At 41.0% G+C, this 22,236-nt stretch overlaps 1 protein-coding gene across 4 annotated transcripts in view; it reads right to left on the bottom strand.

Moving 5' to 3' along the window:
• wscd2 (WSC domain containing 2) overlaps positions 1-22,236 on the bottom strand; it is an 87,705-nt gene that overhangs the window by 7,810 nt on the left and 57,659 nt on the right. The gene's annotated exons all lie outside the window — the stretch shown is intronic.

Here is a 22,236-nt window from a genome sequence, read left to right as displayed (position 1 = left end):
ATAAAGTCAATTCAAAAAAGGTACAAAAAAACCCAAACATTTTCAGGCAGCATTTTTCACAAAAGCAATTCACGCTTGGGTCAAAAAGAAGCAGTGAAAATCTGCTTCTCGTCCATATTTCGTGTGCCTTGCAAGGGATGTATGTGTTGTATAAAGAAATAGGAGGACTATGCATGCAGAAAAGATAAATGTGTGATGCAGTCTGTGGACACAAGGTGTTATTCAACAGTGATGTCATCAGTAGCTAGTGAATGCTAAGTGTTTATTCAGTATGGTCAATAAAGTTATGTTTAAACATAAAAAAACAGGAGCCAAAAGAAACCTAAAGAAAAAAGGTGGAATGATACCATTGTGAGCGATTCTGACAGGCAATGCAGCTTTTATTAATCGGGAAGCATAGTTTCAATGCATGCTAATTCCAGGCTGGGACAGAGTTGAATAATGGCTTTTGTGAAAAATTACTCCATGGGCCTTCAAGAACAACTCAAGGTAAGCCTTATCCCCCCCCAAATATGAATCTAGGTAAAACTATTCCTTTAAGCTCTTATCCCTTACTAACCTGTACATTTATCAATACTGTGTTCTGAGAACTTTACTCATGTGTGGCACGCTGCATAGCTAAACCTTAACTATAACCCAAAACCATAGCAACATACTGACACTTCCTCAAAGTCATGACTAAGGCCTTCTCTCACTTCACTTTAAATTTTTCTGCTATTGTTAGTTTCTCGATTTATACTATTTATTGGGATCAACTGATGTCCAGTTCATCTCCATTATAATCTAATGAGCGCAACAACATTCTTTTTTATACTAAAACAGTTATTTTCTTCTTTGCTTTCACACATTGCCAATGTTAAGCAAATTTTTTGCAATATACACTGCTCAACAAAACTAAGGGAACACAAATCACTGAAAATGATTGAAAATCTATTGAAATCACAGGCTGTTCCAACTCAATGTGACTCAGTAGTGTATATGGCCCCCATGTGCCTGTATGAACTCCCGACAACGTCTGGGCATGCTCCTGATGAGAGGGCAGATGGTGTCCTGGGGGATCTCCTCCCAGACCTGGATCAGGGCATCAGTGAGGTCCTGGACAGTCTGTGGCGCTACTTGGCAGCTCGCATGCACCGATACATAACTTCCCAGAGGTTCTCAATTGGATTCAGGTCTGGGGAACGGGAGGGCTAGTCTATGGCATCAGTGCCTTTATCATCCAGGAACTACATACTCTGGCCACATGAGGCCGGGCACTGTCCAGTGTGCCACTGCACCAGCGTAAGGTCTGACGATGGGTCTGAGGATTTCATCCCGGTACCTAACAGCAGTCTGGGTACCGTTGGCTAGCACGTGGAGGTCTGCGCAACCCTCCAAGGATATGTCTCCACAGACCATCACTGACCCACCGCCAAACAGGTCATGCTGGATGATGTTGAAGGCAGCCTAATGTTCACCACGGTGTCTCCAGACTCTTTCACTTCTCTCACATGCTCATTGTGAACCTGCTCATCTGTGAAGAGAACGGGGCACCAATGGCAGACCTGCCAATTCTGGTGTTCTCTGGCGAATGTCAATCGAGCTGCACGGTGCTGAGCTGTGAGCACAGGTCCCACTAGAGGATGTCGGGCCCTCATGGAGTCAGTTTCTGACAGTTTGGTCAGCACACCAGTAGCCCGCTGGAGATCATTTTTTAGGGCTCGGGCAATGTTCCTCGTGTTCTTCTGTGCACAAAGTAGCAGATACCTGCCCTGCTGCTGGGTTGATGCCCTTCTACGGCCCTGTCCAGCTATCCTCGTGTAATGGCCCGTCTCCTGGTATCCCCCCCATGCTCTGGAAACTGTACTGGGAAACCTTGCAAACCTTGTAACGGCACATATGGATGTGCCATCCTGGAGGCGCTGGACTACCTGTGCAACCTGAATGGGCTGCAGCTACCGCTTCATGTTTCTAGGAGTGACAAGGACATTAGCAAAACGCAAAACTACAGAAGAATCAGCCAGGAAGGATAAGGAGAGAGCAATTGTCCGTGTCCACCAGCTGCAAAACCATTTCCTATTTGGGGGTTGTCTGGCTTTTGCCTCTCCAGTGCACCTGTTGTCATGTTTATTTGCCCCAAATAAGGTGATTTTGATGCACAATAGCTTATGCTTTCACACCGGACCGACTGATATCCCTGAAGTTTAATTGACTTTGTGTAATACTGTGATGATTGTGTTCCTTAACATTTTTTGAGCAGTGTAGTAAACACAACTCACTATACCACTAAGATACAAAACTCGTCGCATTAGGCACTTGTTCTTCAAGTCTTGTTTTAGTCTTTGTTATGTCTTATCAGATGAAAAGTAATCCGTTCTCATTGTGCCTAGCCTTTTACCAACAAGATTATAGATATTATAGACAGTACAATCTTGTCTGGAAAGTATGCTTAACTCTACAGAAAATACACAATTGATCATTTTATGGGGCTTGTGCATTTTGTGGGTTGCTCAGTAACTCATCATCACTTAGATATTTAGTCCAAGAAGATTTGAGGGGAAAAGTATTATAGTCATAAAAGTAAATGATTTTCTGCCACAACAGGTGTTACAAACTACTTCCTTGAACGTGAATCTCTCTTACCCACAAACAATTTTGTTTGCTGAAGTGTTCAACCAGCAATCACACTCGTGCATGAATAAAATAGGTCATCGTTAAGTTGCTATTTGCAGAAATGGACCAAACAAGATGAAAGGAAGTGTGGTTTAGATGTGTTGTTGCTTTTCTCAGAGAACCAGAAGTAGTTTTAGATTAAAGCTGCAAGCAGCATTTCAGGGGGCCAAGCGGGGTAAATGAAGCATCTCACTGCATGCTCTCATTAGAGAAATGTTTTGATATTTAAAATTGCCCAATGCCGCTAGTAGTCACGATGTCCAAACTAAGAAGAGGAAATCGAGACAAAACAAAAAGACCTTGAAAGGAACCAGGCAATCCTAGTTCAGCCGATTAGAAGGGATGAATATTGTTGTCGCTGGCAGGTTTCAATCCAAGATTTTCTAATCATTACGCTATTTTAACAGCAAAATGCAGCTTTTACCTCAGCCATTACATTTTTGCTGAAATAACGTGGGCAACAGAACATTTATTAACGGAACTAAAAAGAGTACTCTAATAGCTATACAGTCTACTTATAACGAAAACAATCACTCCATGGCTGATTCGTCTCTTTGGAAAACAATAACAGTATATAAGGGTCACGTAAAACAATTATTGAGAATCATTGAATTACAGAGGGGATATACACTCACCTAAAGGATTATTAGGAACACCATACTAATACTGTGTTTGACCCCCTTTCGCCTTCAGAACTGCCTTAATTCTACATGGCATTGATTCAACAAGGTGCTAAAAGCATTCTTTAGAAATGTTGGCCCATATTGATAGGATAGCATCTTGCAGTTGATGGAGATTTGTGGGATGCACATCCAGGGCACAAAGCTCCCGTTCCACCACATCCCAAAGATGCTCTATTGGGTTGAGATCTGGTGACTGTGGGGGCCATTTCAGTACAGTGAACTCATTGTCATGTTCAAGAAACCAATTTGAAATTATTGTAGCTTTGTGACATGGTGTATTATCCTGCTGGAAGTAGCCATCAGAGGATGGGTACATGGTGGTCATAAAGGGATGGACATGGTCAGAAACAATGCTCAGGTAGGCCGTGGCATTTAAACAATGCCCAATTGGCACTAAGGGGCCTAAAGTGTGCCAAGAAAACATTCCCCACACCATTACACCACCACCACCAGCCTGCACAGTGGTAACAAGGCATGATGGATCCATGTTCTTATTCTGTTTACGCCAAATTCTGACTCTACCATTTGAATGTCTCAACAGAAATCGAGACTCATCAGACCAGGCAACATTCTTCCAGTCTTCAACTGTCCAATTTTGGTGAGCTCGTGCAAATTGTAGCCTCTTTTTCCTATTTGTAGAGGAGAGGAGTGGTACCCGGTGGGGTCTTCTGCTGTTGTAGCCCATCCGCCACAAGGTTGTGTGTGTTGTGGCTTCACAAATGCTTTGCTGCATACCTAGGTTGTAACGAGTGGTTATTTCAGTCAAAGTTGCTCTTCTATCAGCTTGAATCAGTCGGCCCATTATCCTCTGACCTCTAGCATCAACAAGGCATTTTCGCCCACAGGACTGCCGCATACTGGATGTTTTTCCCTTTTCACACCATTCTTTGTAAACCCTAGAAATGGTTGTGCATGAAAATCCCAGTAACTGAGCAGATTGTGAAATATTCAGACCGGCCTGTCTGGCACCAACAACCATGCCACGCTCAAAATTGCTTAAATCACCTTTCTTTCCCATTCTGACATTCAGTTTGGAGTTCAGGAGATTGTCTTAACCAAGACCACACCCCTAAATGCATTGAAGCAACTGCCATGTGATTGGTTGATTAGATAATTGCATTACTGAGAAATTGAACAGGTGTTCCTAATAATATTATACAATAAACAATAAAATATTGTTGTGTGAATGCTGAAAAGTACTGAGTGGATGTACAATTCTGAAATACAAAATTTGGAACATCTCAGAAGGGAATCGAACCATTGTCAGAATATTGAAGAACAGGGATGTCCCAAACTACACCACAGGGGCTACTGGTTGTCCCTACAGCTCTCTATCCTCTCCAAATGTAAATTTTACCCCAGCCATTACAATTTTGCTGAGATAAAGTGGGCAACAAAACGTTTGTTAACGGAACTTAAGTGTACTGTTGTACAAAGATTACTATAGATGGCTAGCTAATAGCTATACAGCCTACTTATAACGCAATCAAGGACTACAATCACCACATGACTGGTTCCTTTCTTTGGAAAACAATAACAGTATAAAAGGGTCAAGTAATAATTATTCTCTCAAATATATGAAAATCAGGGTATTAGAAATATATATTGTTGTGTGAAGGCTGAAAAGCACCTAGTGGATAAACACTGATGAGATACAGAATTTGGAATGTCTGAGAAGGGAATTGAACTTGGGTCACAATATTGAAGGACTAGGATGTTCCCACTTCACCACAGGGCCTGCTTGTAGCCCAAATAGTCTGAATGGGTTGTGATCTATAATACCCCAAATAACATACACAGGCGTATATTTAGAAAATCCACCAGAAACATTTACAATATAACCGTGAACAGTTTTGTTTTAGGCATACAATAACCCAGCTACTGAAGGTTGCAGCCAGCAAAGCTTTTAGTCTATTCTGAACAAATCCTAATATGTAATTTGTTTTGTAGGGAGCGAGGCTGGAAGAGCGGTCGGCTGCATGGCAGTCTGTGTCTCTAACCACTATGCTTTTTAACAAGGGATAACCTATCACTCACTCACATAGTAAGAGACATTCGCTCTTCTTGGCCAGCTTCGCTAATGCGGTCTGGAAAAAACCAGGTGTGTAAAGAGTGGAGAATGTGTGCGTGTTATGTGTAGAGATATGGGACATTGTGCTTGTGGGGGAGGAGTCGGATTTCTTGGATGAAAATAGGAATGTCTGTATGCTGAGTGACAGGAGAATGTGTGAGTCATTTTATGGGGGGATAGAAGAGTGTGTGTAAAGAGAGACGAGAGAGTGTATTTGGAGGGAGGGAGTAGAGGGAAGGGTAGGAATGTGTGTGTGGAGCAAAGAATGTATCTTGGTGAGGAGTGGGGGAGGAGAGTGTGGATTGATGAGGAGTGGGGGAGGAGAGTGTGGATTGATGAGGAGTGGGGGAGGAGAGTGTGTATTGTGTGTGAAGAGAGAATACAAAGTGTGTGTGATATTGTGGACGGAGGAGTGCATAAATTATCCATCTTATGTTAGCCACCCTGCGTTAGCCACACACCTGAGTGACAGCTAAAATACTCTTCCTCTAACGTCACATGCAGTGGCCAAAAGTCACTCGGGTTCAATTCCTAATACCATGGACCTTGAATGGGAAAGGGTTTAGATTGTTAAGCTGAAGAATGTTTGGCTCATTTAGTAATTAACATCTCCAGAAAGTTGTGTCTCTGACATATGTATGATTTTTTATGAATTTTGTAAAATTTGTGAGGTTTGTAGCACCACCATGAGAGCCAGCTGTCCATACCTTTCAGGGTTCATTCCTGGCCTTAGTGTTTATCTGTAAAGCAATTAGCATCTTTCTTGGATAATCCTTTTAGGAGTTATAGCCTTATAAGATCTGCCACAACTATGTCAAATTTAATTGTGCATTGCGGCCACATAGTTTGAATTATCACCTTTTTACAGACTTTGAGAAAATGGTCCACAGATACTTCACAGCAAACAGCATGCCAATCCATTCAACGTCTAGGAGATGTCATTTAAAAAGTCAAAATTACGCAAAACACTGAGGGTTATAGCGCACCTATAAGGTCATTCTATACTTGACTTCTGCAGTCCATTTGTGGCAGAGATGTTAATGGGCATGATTCACTTGGTAGCTGTCGTATATTCCCATGTGGATTTATGGCCTTATATAGTTTATAATGCCCCTAAGAGGTATTTCTGTATGGGACTTTTTCTGTCCATTCCTGACAGACACATTTACGAGTATGTTTCGTTTCATAGCTGTTTGAATGTTCATTTGGGATTAATGGACTTCTTAATTCATAGACCCGCCCAGCTGAATTTCATTCGCTGATTTCAGCCATATTATTTGAGATATAAACTTTTCTTATAGAACTTTTAAAGATAATGGTTCAAAGGTCATTCACACCAAACGGCATGCAAATCCGTTCAGCGGTCTCGGAGGAGATGTCGTTAACATGTTTTTCACCAAATTCAAAATGGAGGAAAATTCAAGGGGCGAATTTGAAAGACCCCAGAGACTTATTTGAAGGGGCATGAGAAGGGGCATGTATGGAACTTGGCTGCATGACTCTACGACATTCGGTTCATGAGATATGCATGCTCAAACCAAGTGCTACAGCGCCACCATGGGGTGTATAGGTATAGGGCCTCTCATGGCAACAAGTATGCAAAGTTTCATGAAAATTGAGCCACATATGGCCGAGTTATGGGCCTCTGAAAATGGGCCCGGAGAAAAATTATAATAATAATAATGGTAAAACCAACAAAAACAATAGGGGACCATACCTATGGTACTTGGTCCCCTAATAATAATAATAATAAATGCAACAAATAACAATAGGGTACCCATACCTACGGTACAAACAAAAGAGGGTTCCAGCAACTTCGTTGCTTGGCCCCCTAATAAAACATACAATCATAAAAGGGTTCCAGCAACTTCGTTGCTTGGCCCCATAATAACATTTGTGCCACAATTAATTACCATGTTGTCAATCGTGGCCTTTCCATCTGAGAGGCTAGGCAGTAGGTCCAGTGTCAGTAGAGTAGATTAACTGTGTCATCATTGCGCCCTTGTATAATCATTGGTTGAGGTAACGTCCTGAGATAACAAGTTGTACGTTTTGATGCAAGAAGTTGATATTAACTCATGTATTAAATGTTTTCAGTCTCCATGCATTTTGCAAATTGGATTTATAATTTTTCTATTTGGGCCTGCATGTTAATTGTTTTGAAAAAGGGATTTCTAGTTGTACAGAAGTGCTCAAGTGATCAAGAAAAAATGTTATGCAAAAGACAGTATCTCACAAAAGTGAGTACACCCCTCACATTTTTGGAAATATTTGATTATATCTTTTCATGTGACGACACTGAAGAAATGACACTTTGCTACAATGTAAAGTAGTAAGTGTACAGTTTGTATAACAGTCTAAATCTGCTGTCCCCTCAAAATAACTCAACACACAGCCATTAATGTCTAAACCACTGGCAACAAATGTTGGTACACCCTTAAGTGAAAATGTCCAAATTGGGCCCAATTAGCAATTTTTCCTACCAGGTATCATGTGACTTGTTAGTGTTACAAGGTCTCAGGTGTGAATGGGGAGCAGGTGTGTTAAATGTGGTGTTATCGCTCTCACACTCCCTCATACTGGTCACTGGAAGTTCAACAAGGCGCCTCATGGCGAAGACCTCTCTGAGGATCTGAAAAAAACAATTGTTGCTCTACATAAAGATGGCCTAGGTTATAAGAAGATTGCCAAGACCCTGACACTGAGCTGCATCATGGTGGCCAAGACAATACAGCGGTTTAACAGAACAGGTTCCACTCAGAACAGGCCTCGCCATTGTCGACCAAAGAAGTTGAGTGCACGTGCTCAGCGTCATATCCAGAGGTTGTCTTTGCTCAGACCATACACTGCACACTGCATCAAACTGGTCTGTATGGGTGTCGTCCCAGAAGGAAAACTCTTCTAAAGATGATACACAAGAAAGCCCGCAAACAGTTTGCTGAAGACAAGCAGACTAAGGACATAGATTACTGGAACCATGTCCTGTGGTCTGATGAGACCAAGATAAACATATTTGGTTCAGATGGTGTCAAGTGTGTGTGGCGGCAACCAGGTGTGTCTTGCCCAAAGTCAAGCATGGTGGTGGGAGTGTCATGGTCTGGGGCTGCATGAGTGCTGCTAGCACTGGGGAGCTAAAGTTCATAGAGGGAAACATGAATGCCAGCGTGTACTGTGACATACTGAAGCAGAGCATTATCCCCTCCCTTCGGAGACTGGACCGCTGAGCAGTATCCAGGGAGTAGCATGTCATCTCATCTTGAGTAGTGAATCCACTTGAGCAGGCCTTTCTTTCAAGACAATTAACCTCGGAGAAGATTTACCCAAACTACCCCTACCCTGCAGAGAAATCATGAAACACCTCAAAGGTCTGGTCCAATCACCAGTGTAATCGCAGCACCTAGTGCTTTCTCTGAGGCAGACTCTTTGAGGGAATTAAGTCAATGGCACAAAACAAAGCAAGTTTGAGTCCTTTTAGCAGAATCTTTGGAGGCTCAGGATTTGCCACCTGTGTCAATGTAGAAACATAGTGGATATCATACTGTAGAGCAGATGACAGCTATCATACATGTACACCAGTGAATTTACCAACACCCTTCTGTATACACTATCCTTCTGCTGACCGTTACAACAGTTCACTGCACCATACCCTTTTGGAATACCTTAATGCAGAAGCATTTCAATAATTCATATGCCACATAAATAAATTGGCAGGCGAAGCCAGGGCTGCATTAAAATGTATCTAAAGAAAGGATTGTTGTTAAACTTTAAGGTCTGCTGAGTCAGATGTGCAGTCCTGGGGATTCAGATGATATAAGAAATGAAGCTATGGCAATCGTAAACTTCAGATTGCCTGTTGAAGTGCAGCAATGAAGCAGAGAAGGACTGCTTCCTTCCAAATCACAACTGGCAGCTGTCAGAAAGCCTTTCTCCCTCTCTGACACTCACATCATCTCTACACCAACAAATAAAGGGAAAACAATCATAGGAGATGGCAGTGTGGATCTGCTGATATTTTCAGATGGAGGGCTGGGGTCTGTGTGTCTTCATCTCTCTCCCACCAAAATCCATTTAACTACAAACTCTCAGGAGTTTTCAGAAAGGAGTGGGGTTGTCATGGTTACTGACATACTGGAGTGTATCAAGGGGAAACATTTATAACATGACAACATATACAAACCTGTCTGACTCTTGGAGAGCTGACATTTATAAAATGCATAAGCTGCAAATATATACATTTTGTCATCTGAATAAAATACACCCTTGGAGCAATGGACAAACAAAATGCATGCCTACCGGTTTCACTACAACACAATAAAAATAAAGTCAATTCAAAAAAGGTACAAAAAAACCCAAACATTTTCAAGCAGCATTTTTCACAAAAGCAATTCACGCTTGGGTCAAAAAGAAGCAGTGAAAATCTGCTTCTCGTCCATATTTCGTGTGCCTTGCAAGGGATGTATGTGTTGTATAAAGAAATAGGAGGACTATGCATGCAGAAAAGATAAATGTATGATGCAGTCTGTGGACACAAGGTGTTATTCAACAGTGATGTCATCAGTAGCTAGTGAATGCTAAGTGTTTATTCAGTATGGTCAATAAAGTTATGTTTAAACATAAAAAAACAGGAGCCTAAAGAAAAAAGGTGGAATGATACCATTGTGAGCGATTCTGACAGGCAATGCAGCTTTTGTTAATCGGGAAGCATAGTTTCAATGCTAATTCCAGGCTGGGACAGAGTTGAATAATGGCTTTTGTGAAAAATTACTCCATGGGCCTTCAAGAACAACTCAAGGTAAGCCTTATCCCCCCCAAATATGAATCTAGGTAAAACTATTCCTTTAAGCTCTTATCCCTTACTAACCTGTACATTTATCAATACTGTGTTCTGAGAACTTTACTCATGTGTGGCACGCTGCATAGCTAAACCTTAACTATAGCAACATACTGACACTTCCTCAAAGTCATGAGACTGAGGTCTTCTCTCACTTCACTTTTAATTTTTCTGCTAGTGTTACAGTTGTTCTCGATTTATACTATTTATAATCTAATGACCACAACAGCATTATCTTTTATACTAAAACAGTAATTTTCTTCATTGCTTTCATACATTGCCAATGTTAAGCACATTTTTACAATATACACTGCTCAACAAAACTAAGGGAACACATATATCACATGGGTCTCGATGAATGAAATATATTAATGATCAAAATCTTTACTGTACTTTGTGTAATTCGTTGAGAACAAAATGACCTAACTGTCAATGGAAACCAAAAACACCAAGTGCTTGAGGGCTGGATTCAAACTCACACTGAAAATCTATTGAAATCACAGGCTGTTCCAACTTGCGTGAATTTCATCACAGCAACTCAATGTGACTCAGTGTATATGGCCCCCACATGCCTGTATGCACTCCCGACAACGTCTGGGCATGCTCCTGATGAGAGGGCAGATGGTGTTCTGGGGGATCTCCTCCCAGACCTGGATCAGGGCATCAGTGAGGTCCTGGACAGTCTGTGACGCTACTTTGTGGCTTCGCATGCACCGATACATAATTTCCCAGAGGTTCTCAATTGGATTCAGGTCAGGGGAACGAGAGGGCTAGTCTATGGCATCAGTGCCTTCATCTGTCCAGTGTGCCACTGCACCAGTGTAAGGTCTGACGATGGGTCTGAGGATTTCATCCCGGTACCTAACAGCAGTCTGGGTACTGTTGGCTAGCACGTGGAGGTCTGTGCGACCCTCCAAGGATGTCTCCACATACCATCACTGATCCACCGCCAAACCGGTCATGCTGGATGATGTTGCAGGCAGCATAACGTTGACCATGGTGTGTCCAGACTCTTTCACTTCTCTCAAGTGCTCATTGTGAACCTGCTCTCATCTGTGAAGAGAACGGGGCACCAATGGCAGACCTGCCAATTCTGGTGTTCTCTGGCGAATGTCAATCGAGCTGCACGGTGCTGAGCTGTGAGCACAGGTCCCACTAGAGGATGTCGGGCCCTCATGCCACCCTCATGGAGTCTGTTTCTGACAGTTTGGTCAGCATACCAGTAGCCCGCTGGAGGTAATTTTTTAGGATACCTGTCCTGCTGCTGGGTTGATGCCCTTCTACAGCCCTGTCCAGCTATCGTCGTGTAATGGCCCGTCTTCTGGTATCTCCTCCATGCTCTGGAGACTGTACTGGGAGACCTTGCATACCTTGTAACGGCACATATAATTCAACACTACTGTTGTTTGCTCCTTGGGGTTTAAGGCCGGGTCTCTGTAAAAGCACTTTGTGACAACTGCTGTTGAAAAAAGGGTTTTATAAATAAATTTGCTTGATTGATTGACATATGGATGTGCCATCCTGGAGGAGCTGGACTACCTGAATGGGCTGCAGGTACCGCTTCATGTTTCTAGGAGTGACAAGGACACTAGCAAAACTTCAGAAGAATCAGTCAGGAAGGATAAGGAGAGAGCAATTGTCTGTGTCCACCAGCTGCAAAACCATTTCCTTTTTGGGGGTTGTCTTGCTGTTGCCTCTCCAGTGTAACGTGTTCCCTTAATTTCTTTGAGCAGTGTAGTAAACACAACTCACTACACCACTAAGAGGCAAAACTCTTTGCATAAGGCACTTCATGTCTTGTTTTAGTCTTTGTTATGTCTTATCTGATGAAGAGTCATCTGTTCTCCTTGTGCCTTGCCTTTTACCAACAACATTACAGACATTATAGACAGTACAATTTTGTCTAGAAAGTATGATTAACTCTATAGAAAATACACAGATGAATTGATGAATTCATTTTATGGTGTTTTTGCATTTTGTGGGCTGCTCAGTAATTCATCATCACTTAGATATTTAGTCCAAGACGATTTAAGGGGAAAAGTATTATAGCCATGAATATAAATGATTTTCTGCCACAACAGGTGTTACAAACTACTTCCTTGAACGTGAATCTCTCTTACAAACAAACAATTTTATTTGCTAAAGTGTTGAACCAGCAATCACTCTTGTGCATGAATAAAATAGGTAATCGTTGAGTTGCTATTTGCAGAAATGGAACAGACAAGATGAAAGGAAATGTGGTTTAGATGTGTGTTGGTGCTTTTCTCAAAGAGAACCAGAAGTACTTTTAGATTAAAGATCCAAGCAGCGTTTCAGGGGGCCAAGCGGGGCACAGGAAGCATCTCACTGTATTGTCTCACTAGAGAAATGTTTTGCTATTTACAAATGCCCAATGCCGCTAGTAGTCAGGATGTCCATTCGAAGAAGATCAAAAAAAAAACAAGACTTTGAAACCAGAAAAGGAACCAGGCAATCCTTGTTCAGCCAATTAGAAGGGATGAATATTGTTGTTGCTGGCAGGTTTCAATCCCTGGTTTTCTATTTGGCAGACTGTCTTTAATCATTACACTATTTAAACAGCAGAATGCAACTTTTACCTCAGCCATAAAAATGTTGCTGAAATAACGTGGACAACAGAACTTTTATTAACGGAACTAAAGAGTACTCTTGCACAGAGACTGTATAGAAAATAGCTATACAGCCTACTTATAACAAAAACAATGACTCCAATCACTCCATGGCTGATTCGTCTCTTTGGAAAACTAACAGTATTTAAGGGTCACGTAAAACAATTATTCTCCTAAATATATGAGAATCATGGTATTACAGAGGGGATATACACTCACCTAAAGGATTATTAGGAACACAATACTAATACTGTGTTTGACCCCCTTTCGCCTTCAGAACTGCCTTAATTCTACATGGCATTGATTCAACATTGTGCTGAACGCATTCTTTAGAAATGTTGGCCATTATTGATAGGATAGCATATTGCACTTGATGGAGATTTGTGGGATGCACATCCAGGGCACGAAGCTCCCGTTCCACCACATCCCAAAGATGCTCTATTGGGTAGAGATCTGGTGACTGTGGGGGCCATTTCAGTACAGTGAACTCATTGTCATGTTCAAGAAACCAATTTGAAATTATTCAAGCTTTGTGACATGGTGCATTATCCTGCTGGAAGTAGCCATCAGAGGATGGGTACATGGTGGTCATAAAGGGATGGACATGGTCAGAAACAATGCTCAGGTAGGCCGTGGCATTTAAACGATGCCCAATTGGCACTAAGGGGCCTAAAGTGTGCCAGGAAAACATCCCCCACATCATTACACCACCACCACAAGCCTGCACAGTGGTAACAAGGCATGATGGATCCATGTTCTCATTCTGTTTACGCCAAATTCTGACTCTACCATCTGAATGTCTCAACAGAAATCGAGACCAGGCAACATTCTTCCAGTCTTCAACTGTCCAATTTTGGTGAGCTTGTGCAAATTGTAGCCTCTTTTTCCTATTTGTAAAGGAGATGAGTGGTACCCGGTGGGGTCTTCTGCTGTTGTAGCCCATCCGCCTCAAGGTTGTGCATGTTGTGGCTTCACAAATGCTTTGCTGCATACCTCGGTTGTAACAAGTGGTTATTTCAGTCAAGTTGCTCTTCTATCAGCTTGAATCAGTCGGCCCATTCTCCTCTGACCTCTAGCATCAACAAGGCATTTTCACCCACAGGACTGGATGTTTTTCCCTTTTCACACCATTCTTTGTAAACCCTAGAAATGGTTGTGCGTGAAAATTCCAGAAACTGAGCAGATTGTGAAATACTCAGACCGGCCTGTCTGGCACCAACAACCATGCCACGCTCAAAATTGCTTAAATCACCTTTCTTTCCCATTCTGACATTCAGTTTGGAGTTCAGGAGATTGTCTTGACCAGGACCACACCCCTAAATGCATTGAAGCAACTGCCATGTGATTGGTTGATTAGATAATTGCATTAATGAGAAATTGAACAGTTGTTCCTAATAATCCTTTAGGTGAGTGTATATTGTTGTGTGAAGGCTGAAAAGTACTGAGTGGATATACATTTCTGAAATACAAAATTTGGAACATCTCAGAGGGGAATCAAACCATGGTCAGAATATTGAAGAACAGGGATGTCCAAACTACACCACAGGGGCTACTGGTTGTCCCTACATCTCTCTATCCTCTCCAAATGTAAATTTTACACCAGCCATTACAATTTTGCTGAGATAAAGTGGGCAACAAAACGTTTGTTAACGGAACTTAAGTGTACTGTTGTACAAATATTACTATAGATGGCTAGCTAATAGCTATACAGCCTACTTATAACGAAATCAATGACTACAATCACTCCATGGCTGGTTCCATTCTTTGGAAAACAATAACAGTATAAAAGGGTCAAGTAATAAAATTATTCTCTCAAATATATGAAAATCATGGTATTAGAAATATATATTGTTGTGTGAAGGCTGAAAAGCACCTAGTGGATAAACACTGATGAGATACAGAATTTGGAATGTCTGAGAAGGGAATTGAACTGGGGTCACAATATTGAAGGACTAGGATATTCCCACTACACCCCAGGGCCAGCTAGTAGCCCAAATAGTCTGAATGGGTTATGATCTATAATACCCCAAATAACATACACAGGTGTATATTTTGAAAATCCACCAGAAACATTTACAATATAACCGTAAACAGTTTTGTTTTAGGCATACTATAACCCAGCTACTGAAGGTTGCAGCCAGCGAATAGATTTTGTCTATTCTGAACAAATTCTAATATGTAATTTGAGTTGTCTGCAGCGAGGCTGGAACAGTGGTCGGCTGCATGGCAGTCTGTGTCTCTAACCACTATGCATTTTAACAAGGGATAGCATATCACTCCCTCACTTACTCAGTAAGAGATATTCGCTCTTCTTGGCAAGCTTCACTTATGCGGTCTAGCAAAAACCATGTGTCTATAGAGTGGAGAATGTGTGTAAGTGTATTTAGAGGGAGTAGAGGGTAGGAATGTGTGTGGAGCAAAGAATGTTTTTTGGTGAGGAGTGGGGGGAGTGTGGATTGTGTGTGAAGAGAGAATACAATGTGTGTGTGATAGTGTGGTGGGAGGAGTACATATATTAGCCATCTTGTGTTAGCCACCCTGCATTAAACACACAGCTGAGTGACAGCTAAAATCCTCTTCCTCTAACGTCACATGCACACAAAGTGGCAAAAATGATATGTCACCCTGGCTGAATTCCTAATACCATTGACTTTGAATGGGAAAGGGTTTAGCTTGTTAAGCTGAAGAATGTTTGGCTCAGTTACCTCATTTAGTGACTTACATCACCAGAAAGTTATGTCTCTGACATATTTGGCAGATTTTTTATGAATTTTGTAAAATCAGTGAGGTTTGTAGCACCACCATGAGAGCTAGCTGTTCATACCTTTCAGGATTAATTCCTGGCCTTGGTGTTTATGTGTAAAGCAAGTAGCATCTTTCTTGGATAATCCTTTTAGGATTATAGCCGTATATAAGATTTGTCACAACTACGTCAAATTTAATTGCGAATTGCGGCCACATCGTTTGAGTTATAAACTTTTTAAAAGACTTTTAGAGATAATGGTCCACAGATCCTTCACAGCCAACAGAATGCCAATCCATTCAACACTGGTGAGGTTTATATATATATATATATATTCCTACTTACAAAGCATGTAGAGGTCTGTCATTTTTATCATAAGGTATACTTCAACTGTGAGAGATGGAATCTAAAACAAAAATTTGCATTTTATTGCATGACATAAGTATTTGTGCAAACTTTCAAGTGTCTACTAAAAACTCATCTCTACAGCACGGTTATTAGGTGTAGCCTGGCCCGGGGGCGTGAAGGTGACCAGTAGGCTTGATACTGTCCACCCTTGCTGTCTTGCCAGGTGGGCTCTCGTCGCCACTGGGATGCCCTCCCTCCAATGCCTTTCGGGGGAAGAGTCACTGGCTTGTTGTTGACTCTCTGTTGCGCACTTGTGCAATTGGGCTGTACGCCGCTAGCAATACTCGGCCCTCATTCAGGGGGGTTGCGGTTGGTGGGTGTCCCTTTGGTTGATGCCTGGCAATGTGGTTGGATTGATTTCCTGCCTGTTGGGCCCTGTCCGGGGCCTCCCCCGGGTAGGGCCACAGTGTCACCGGACCCCCCCGTCTCAGTTCCAAGGTGTTACGCTGCTATATTATTGTGCTGGGGGACATGAGGGATGTACTACTAACTTTTCTCAGTTTCCTCCAGTTTAAAATTTTAGAAGGAGATGAGGTCCTGGTCCACACCTGCGGATTACCTGGTTTGGGGGGCCCGTTGCTGTCCCTGTCCTTGTCCACCTGGTCATACTTCTGACCTAGTCTAAATTCAAATAGACTCTGGATTTAGCCCAGAGAAATGTATTTATTATTCCAATTGGACTCTAAATATCTCACCCGGCACAGCCAGAAGAGGACTGGTCACCCCTCTGAGCCTGGGTCCTCTCTAGGTTTCTTCCTAAAATTCGACCTTAGGGAGTTTTTCCTAGCCACTGAAATTCAACACTACTGTTGTTTGCTCCCTAGGGTTTAAGGCCGGGTGTCTCTGTAAAGCACTTTGTGACAACTGTTGTTGTAAAAAGGGCTTTATAAATAAATTTGATTGATTGATTGATTGATTTGATCACCTACCAACCTGTAAGAATTCCGTCTCTCATAGACCTGTTAGTTTTTCTTTAAGAAGCCCTCCTGTTCTCCACTCTATACCTTTATTAACTGCACCGGTTTGAACTTGTTACCTGTATAAAAGACACCTGTCCACACACTCAATCAAACAGACTCCAAGCTCTCAACAATGGCCAAGACCAGAGAGCTGTGTAAGGACATCAGGCATAAAATTATAGACCTGCACAAGGCTGGGATGGGCTACAGGACAATAAGCAAGCAGCTTGGTGAGAAGGCAACAACTGTTGGCGCAATTATTAGAAAATGGAAGAAGTTCAAGATGATGGTCAATCTCCCTCAGTCTAGGGCTCCATGCAAGATCTCACCTCGTGGAGCATCAATGATCATGAGGAAGGTGAGGGATCAGCCCAGAACTACACAGCAGGACCTGGTCAATGACCTGAAGAGAGCTGGGACCACAGTCTCAAAGAAAAAACATTAGTAACACACTACGCCGTCATGGATTGAAATCCTGCAGCGCACACAAGTTCCCCCTGCTCAAGCCAGTGCATGTCCAGGCCCGTCTGAAGTTTGCCAATGACCATCTGGATGATCCAGAGGAGGAATGGGAGAAGGTCATGTGGTCTGATGAGACAAAAATAGAGCATTTTGGTCTAAACTCCACTCGCCGTGTTTGAAGGAAGAAGGATGAGTACAACCCCAAGAACACCATCCCAAGCTTGAAGCATGGAGGTGGAAACATTATTCTTTGGGGATGTTTTTTCTGCAAAGGGGACAGAACGACTGCACCGTATTGAGGGGAGGATGGATGGGGCCATGTATCGAGAGATCTTGGCCAACAACCTCCTCAGCAAGAGCATTGAAAATGGGTCGTGGCTGGGTTTTCCAGCATGACAACGACCCGAAACACACAGCCAGGGCAACTAAGGAGTGGCTCCATAAGAAGCATCTCAAGGTCCTGGAGTGGCCTAGCCAGTCTCCAGATCTGAACCCAATAGAAAATCTTTGGAGGTAGCTGAAAGTCTGTATTGCCCAGCGACAGCCACGAAACCTGAAGGATCTGGAGAAGGTCTGTATGGAGGAGTGGGCCAAAATCCCTGTTGCAGCGTGTGCAAACCTGGTCAAGAACTACAGGAAACGTATGATCTCTGAAATTGCAAACAAAGGTTTCTGTACCAAATATTAAGTTCTGCTTTTCGGATGTATTTAATACTTATGTTATGCAATAAAATTACAATGTGATCTTCTGGATTTTTGTTTTAGATTCCGTCACTCACAGTTGAAGAGTACCTATGATAAAATTTACAGACTTCTACATGCTTTGTATGTGGGAAAACCTGCAAAATCGGCAGTGTATCAAATACTTGTTCTCCCCACTGTATAACTTGAAAAGATAATGGTTCAAAGGTCTATCACACCCAATAGCATGCACATCTGTTCAACATCCTTCGGACCTTGGCTGTTTACAATCAGACAAAGTTTGGAGCGTTTTGAACCAGAGGGGACCAAGCTATGGACCTCTGAAAATGGCCCTGGAGAATAATAATAATAAATACAGCTGCAAGCAGCGATTATGGGGACCAAGTAATGACAAAAGGAAGGTATATGTTACTGTAACTATTCAATTGTCTTCACATTTCCAACTTCAATTAAAGCAGCAAACAGCACTTAGTGGATTTCAGCATTTAATTAGCATGAAAACTATGCAATATGTTAGGTAGGGTACAAGACAAAGACAAGTACAAACATTAACCCAATGTTGGATGTTTTTTCCAGTCCAATGGTGACCCCATGTAGTTTTTTATACATACTGGTCTGGTTCATACAACACTTGAAGATCTTCATGCATAGATACCAAATGTCATCAAGATTGGACATTTGCTGCCATATGAGTAGTGTTTTAAGTGTTTTTCAAAATAACTAAGATGGCTGAATATCCATGATGTCGATTTTTTGGGTCTCAGTGGCAAAAATGTTCATAGTGAGAAGATGGACTGATTTCCAAGACTAGGTCAAAAGGGATGGGTGTGGTGAACTTTCAAAAAGTCCAACATCACAAGCTTGAGCCACCATAAGGCTGATTGGCATGTCCACTGCACTAGAAGTTGTGTTTCTCTACGCGTTACGATATTAATTTGGGTACCTTTACACCATTTTAACTCACAGGAATTTGCAAAAAGGACTGTTTTTTGCCAGAAGAATAATATTGGTGAACTGGCACCAACAATAGGATTTTGGTATACTGTTGAAACCTTAATGACACACTGATTGTGGAATAGCTTAGATTATTACAAAAAAAACATTCTCAGCATCAGTGTAATAAAACTAGAAAGTTGAATGTCACACTCACAGAACATCTTGTATAGTGAAAATCAAAATTTTCAACTGATAACAATACAGTCGGGACATCAATGATGTAAAAACATTACTTTTTAAGTATTTTTTATTAAATCCACATAGCCCTTATTTCCTACAACCATTACTCCAACACTTTATCCTTGAGTGATCATGCCAAATTGCTAATGTGATACTAGAACGTCACTTAATTATATCAAAAACAGCTAAAAGCCATTTTCAATTATCAAACAAGCAGGTTAGAATTATTTAAGGATGAGGTGTAAAAACTTCCCTTAGTGTTTTCCAGAATTCACCTAGCAAATGTACACACTGAAAATGGAAATGACTATTTCAAAGATAGTTAAAAGTTATTTTAAAACTAGCCAAGCAACTTTGACATTTAGGTTAGTAAAATACAGGGTTGGAACTATTTTTTTTTAAAGTGAGGTTGAAAATTTTTTGTAAATCTCCTGAATTCTCTAATTTTACACAATTGAATATCCTGCTGAGACATGGTGCACCAAGTCATGCAGGCTGAATTACCATGACATTGAAACATGTAGAACGTTGCTACAGCTTGACAAAATATTTTAATTTTAAAGAATTTGGTAGATAACTGATAGACCCTCTGATAACTCTCCTTAAACGTCATAATATCGGTCGTCAATATCTTACATGATTTAATCTAGACTGATGCTAGAAGAGTGCTCTATAGCCTGTCTTAAAACAGCTTTGTTAGCTGTCTATAGCGTAGCTCTCCAGCACAGCACTAATCAACTAGCTAGCGAACTTCATGTAGCTCAATTAGTAAATTAGCTAGCTACAATAACGCATACAAAACATCTGTTAGATATTTTATCTTTATCTGCCATCAACCTTGTTTGAAACAGGAACTAGCTTGCTATTGTTAAGAATTTTACGTGTATCAGAATTTCTGAAGAAGGACGAGGTTCCGGTCCAAATGGAAATTTAGCACAAAGATTTATTAATATGAATTGATAAGTCAAAATACATGAAATACACTGCAGCGGTCAAATATTTGCTCAACCCTCGAGCTTCCACAAAATATTCGCCCCGAATCAAGATCGAACATTGGTTTTCATACTCCCGCCACAGGGGCGGTTACTTTTCACTCTCGTGAGTAAAACCCATCCTTATTGGCTCTTCGTTGGCATGGTGACATGTTGGACGAATCTCTTTGTTTTCGCTGTCCAATGAAGAAGGACATGCTCTAAACTTTTCCCATTTGGGGGTTACTCTCAGTCATAGATCAACAGGTTCTTTGCATACAGGTGTGAAATCTTAACCAGGTTACAGTAATTTACATTCTATTGTCCTAACCTAGACTAGAACATCAGGGGGCTGGAGACAGAAGGTCTCTTTGTGCTGTATAGGGGGCAGTTTCATTTGTATGTTAATTGTGGGGTTTCAATCCTGTCTCTCTATCTGAGCCAGGTGTAAAGTCTGAGTGTGTGTGGCTGAGTGTAATGTATGGAGTTCTAAACTTTTTATGGTTATTGTATTCAATCATATTTCCCTAACCTGGCTGCAGCATACAATTTAATAAAACAAAAACATAAGAATACATGGTTATTAAATCAGCGTTATTTAAACTTCATTTATCTCAACACTATATCAATGAGAGAGTGGGCAATGTATGCTTTACCTGCTTGTGCACAACATTGTGAGAAATTAGGTTGCTAACCAGCGCAATCAAACTCACCTTACTATACGATATAATGCTTTGCTTCAGGAAAACACACCCAAGCAGCTTTTGTTGTAAAGAAATCTAGCTGCACATACCAGTACTAGAAAACGATTATGAAACAAAGAGGAGAGATGTCAGAGTTTTATACCCTCTGGCTCTGACTATTTTTTTGTTGCCTTGGCTTGCCTGCCTCTCTGAAATTACTGCCAGGTACTGAAGCACGTTGTCCTAATTCTTTCCCCATAAAAAGTGGAAGAGGGGGACAATAATGCAATTTCGAAATGTGGAGGGGACAAGTCCTTAGTGAAATGTCCGCCTTTGTAAAATACCATTTTTTAAAAATGCGACTTTCCAATAGCTTGTTTAATAGTTTACGTTTCCAGTGTACAGGCTACATTAAATCACTTTTGACAGGAAATGTTGCCTATATATCTACAAACATTTCCAAAATATTCAACAACAATTTACCAAATAGGTTAATAGCCCCATTAAAATACCTAGCTTCATTTGAAACTTACGATTTGAATACACAGTGTTGTGTAATCTTGGAAAGCTTGTACTCTTCCGAAATACTACCACCTTATAAAAGGGAGCAGGTGTGACCTAACGAACAATTTAAGTAATAATCATTGATTATTAATTGACACGAAGTCACACAAAAAAAATGACCTGCTGCAAAAGTAAAGTCTTACCAAGAGAAATTAGAAAAAAGATCTGCTAAAAACATTTATCTATGTGCAATAATATTTGTGTAACATTTAACAAGAAACTAACCTTACTGGACACACCTACTATAGACTATTATTATTTTTTAAACAGAAACAAATGCTTTAGTAAAACATATTACCCGGAATACCCTCAAATATTTTTTTTATTTTTTTTAAGAAATGTGAAATATTAAAATATTTCACATATTTATTTATTTTAATATAAAAAATATTGGTCTTCTTTACAAGGGGAAAATAAAATGATAAAATTGACTTATTTTGAATTATAATTTCAATAGGGTCAGAATTTACACAGTCATTTATCATCCATAGCCTAAACATTAGGATGTTTTGCACTAGAATCTAGCTCATGGCAGCAGCAATTTCAACTGCCAAGACCAACTTACTGTTCAAGGAGATTTACAAACAATTAACATTTGCTCTTCCTAAAATAGGAGTTCCTTCAAAATAATAGTCCAATATAAAGCTGCCATGCAAATCCATTCAGCGGTTTCCGAGGAGATGTTGTTAACTTGTTTTTCACAT

This window comes from Esox lucius, chromosome 13, assembly GCF_011004845.1.
Source record: "Esox lucius isolate fEsoLuc1 chromosome 13, fEsoLuc1.pri, whole genome shotgun sequence".
NCBI classification, from domain to species: Eukaryota; Metazoa; Chordata; class Actinopteri; order Esociformes; family Esocidae; genus Esox; species Esox lucius.
Note: the sequence above shows the minus strand (reverse complement) of the source record. Positions and strands in the feature narration are given on the sequence as shown.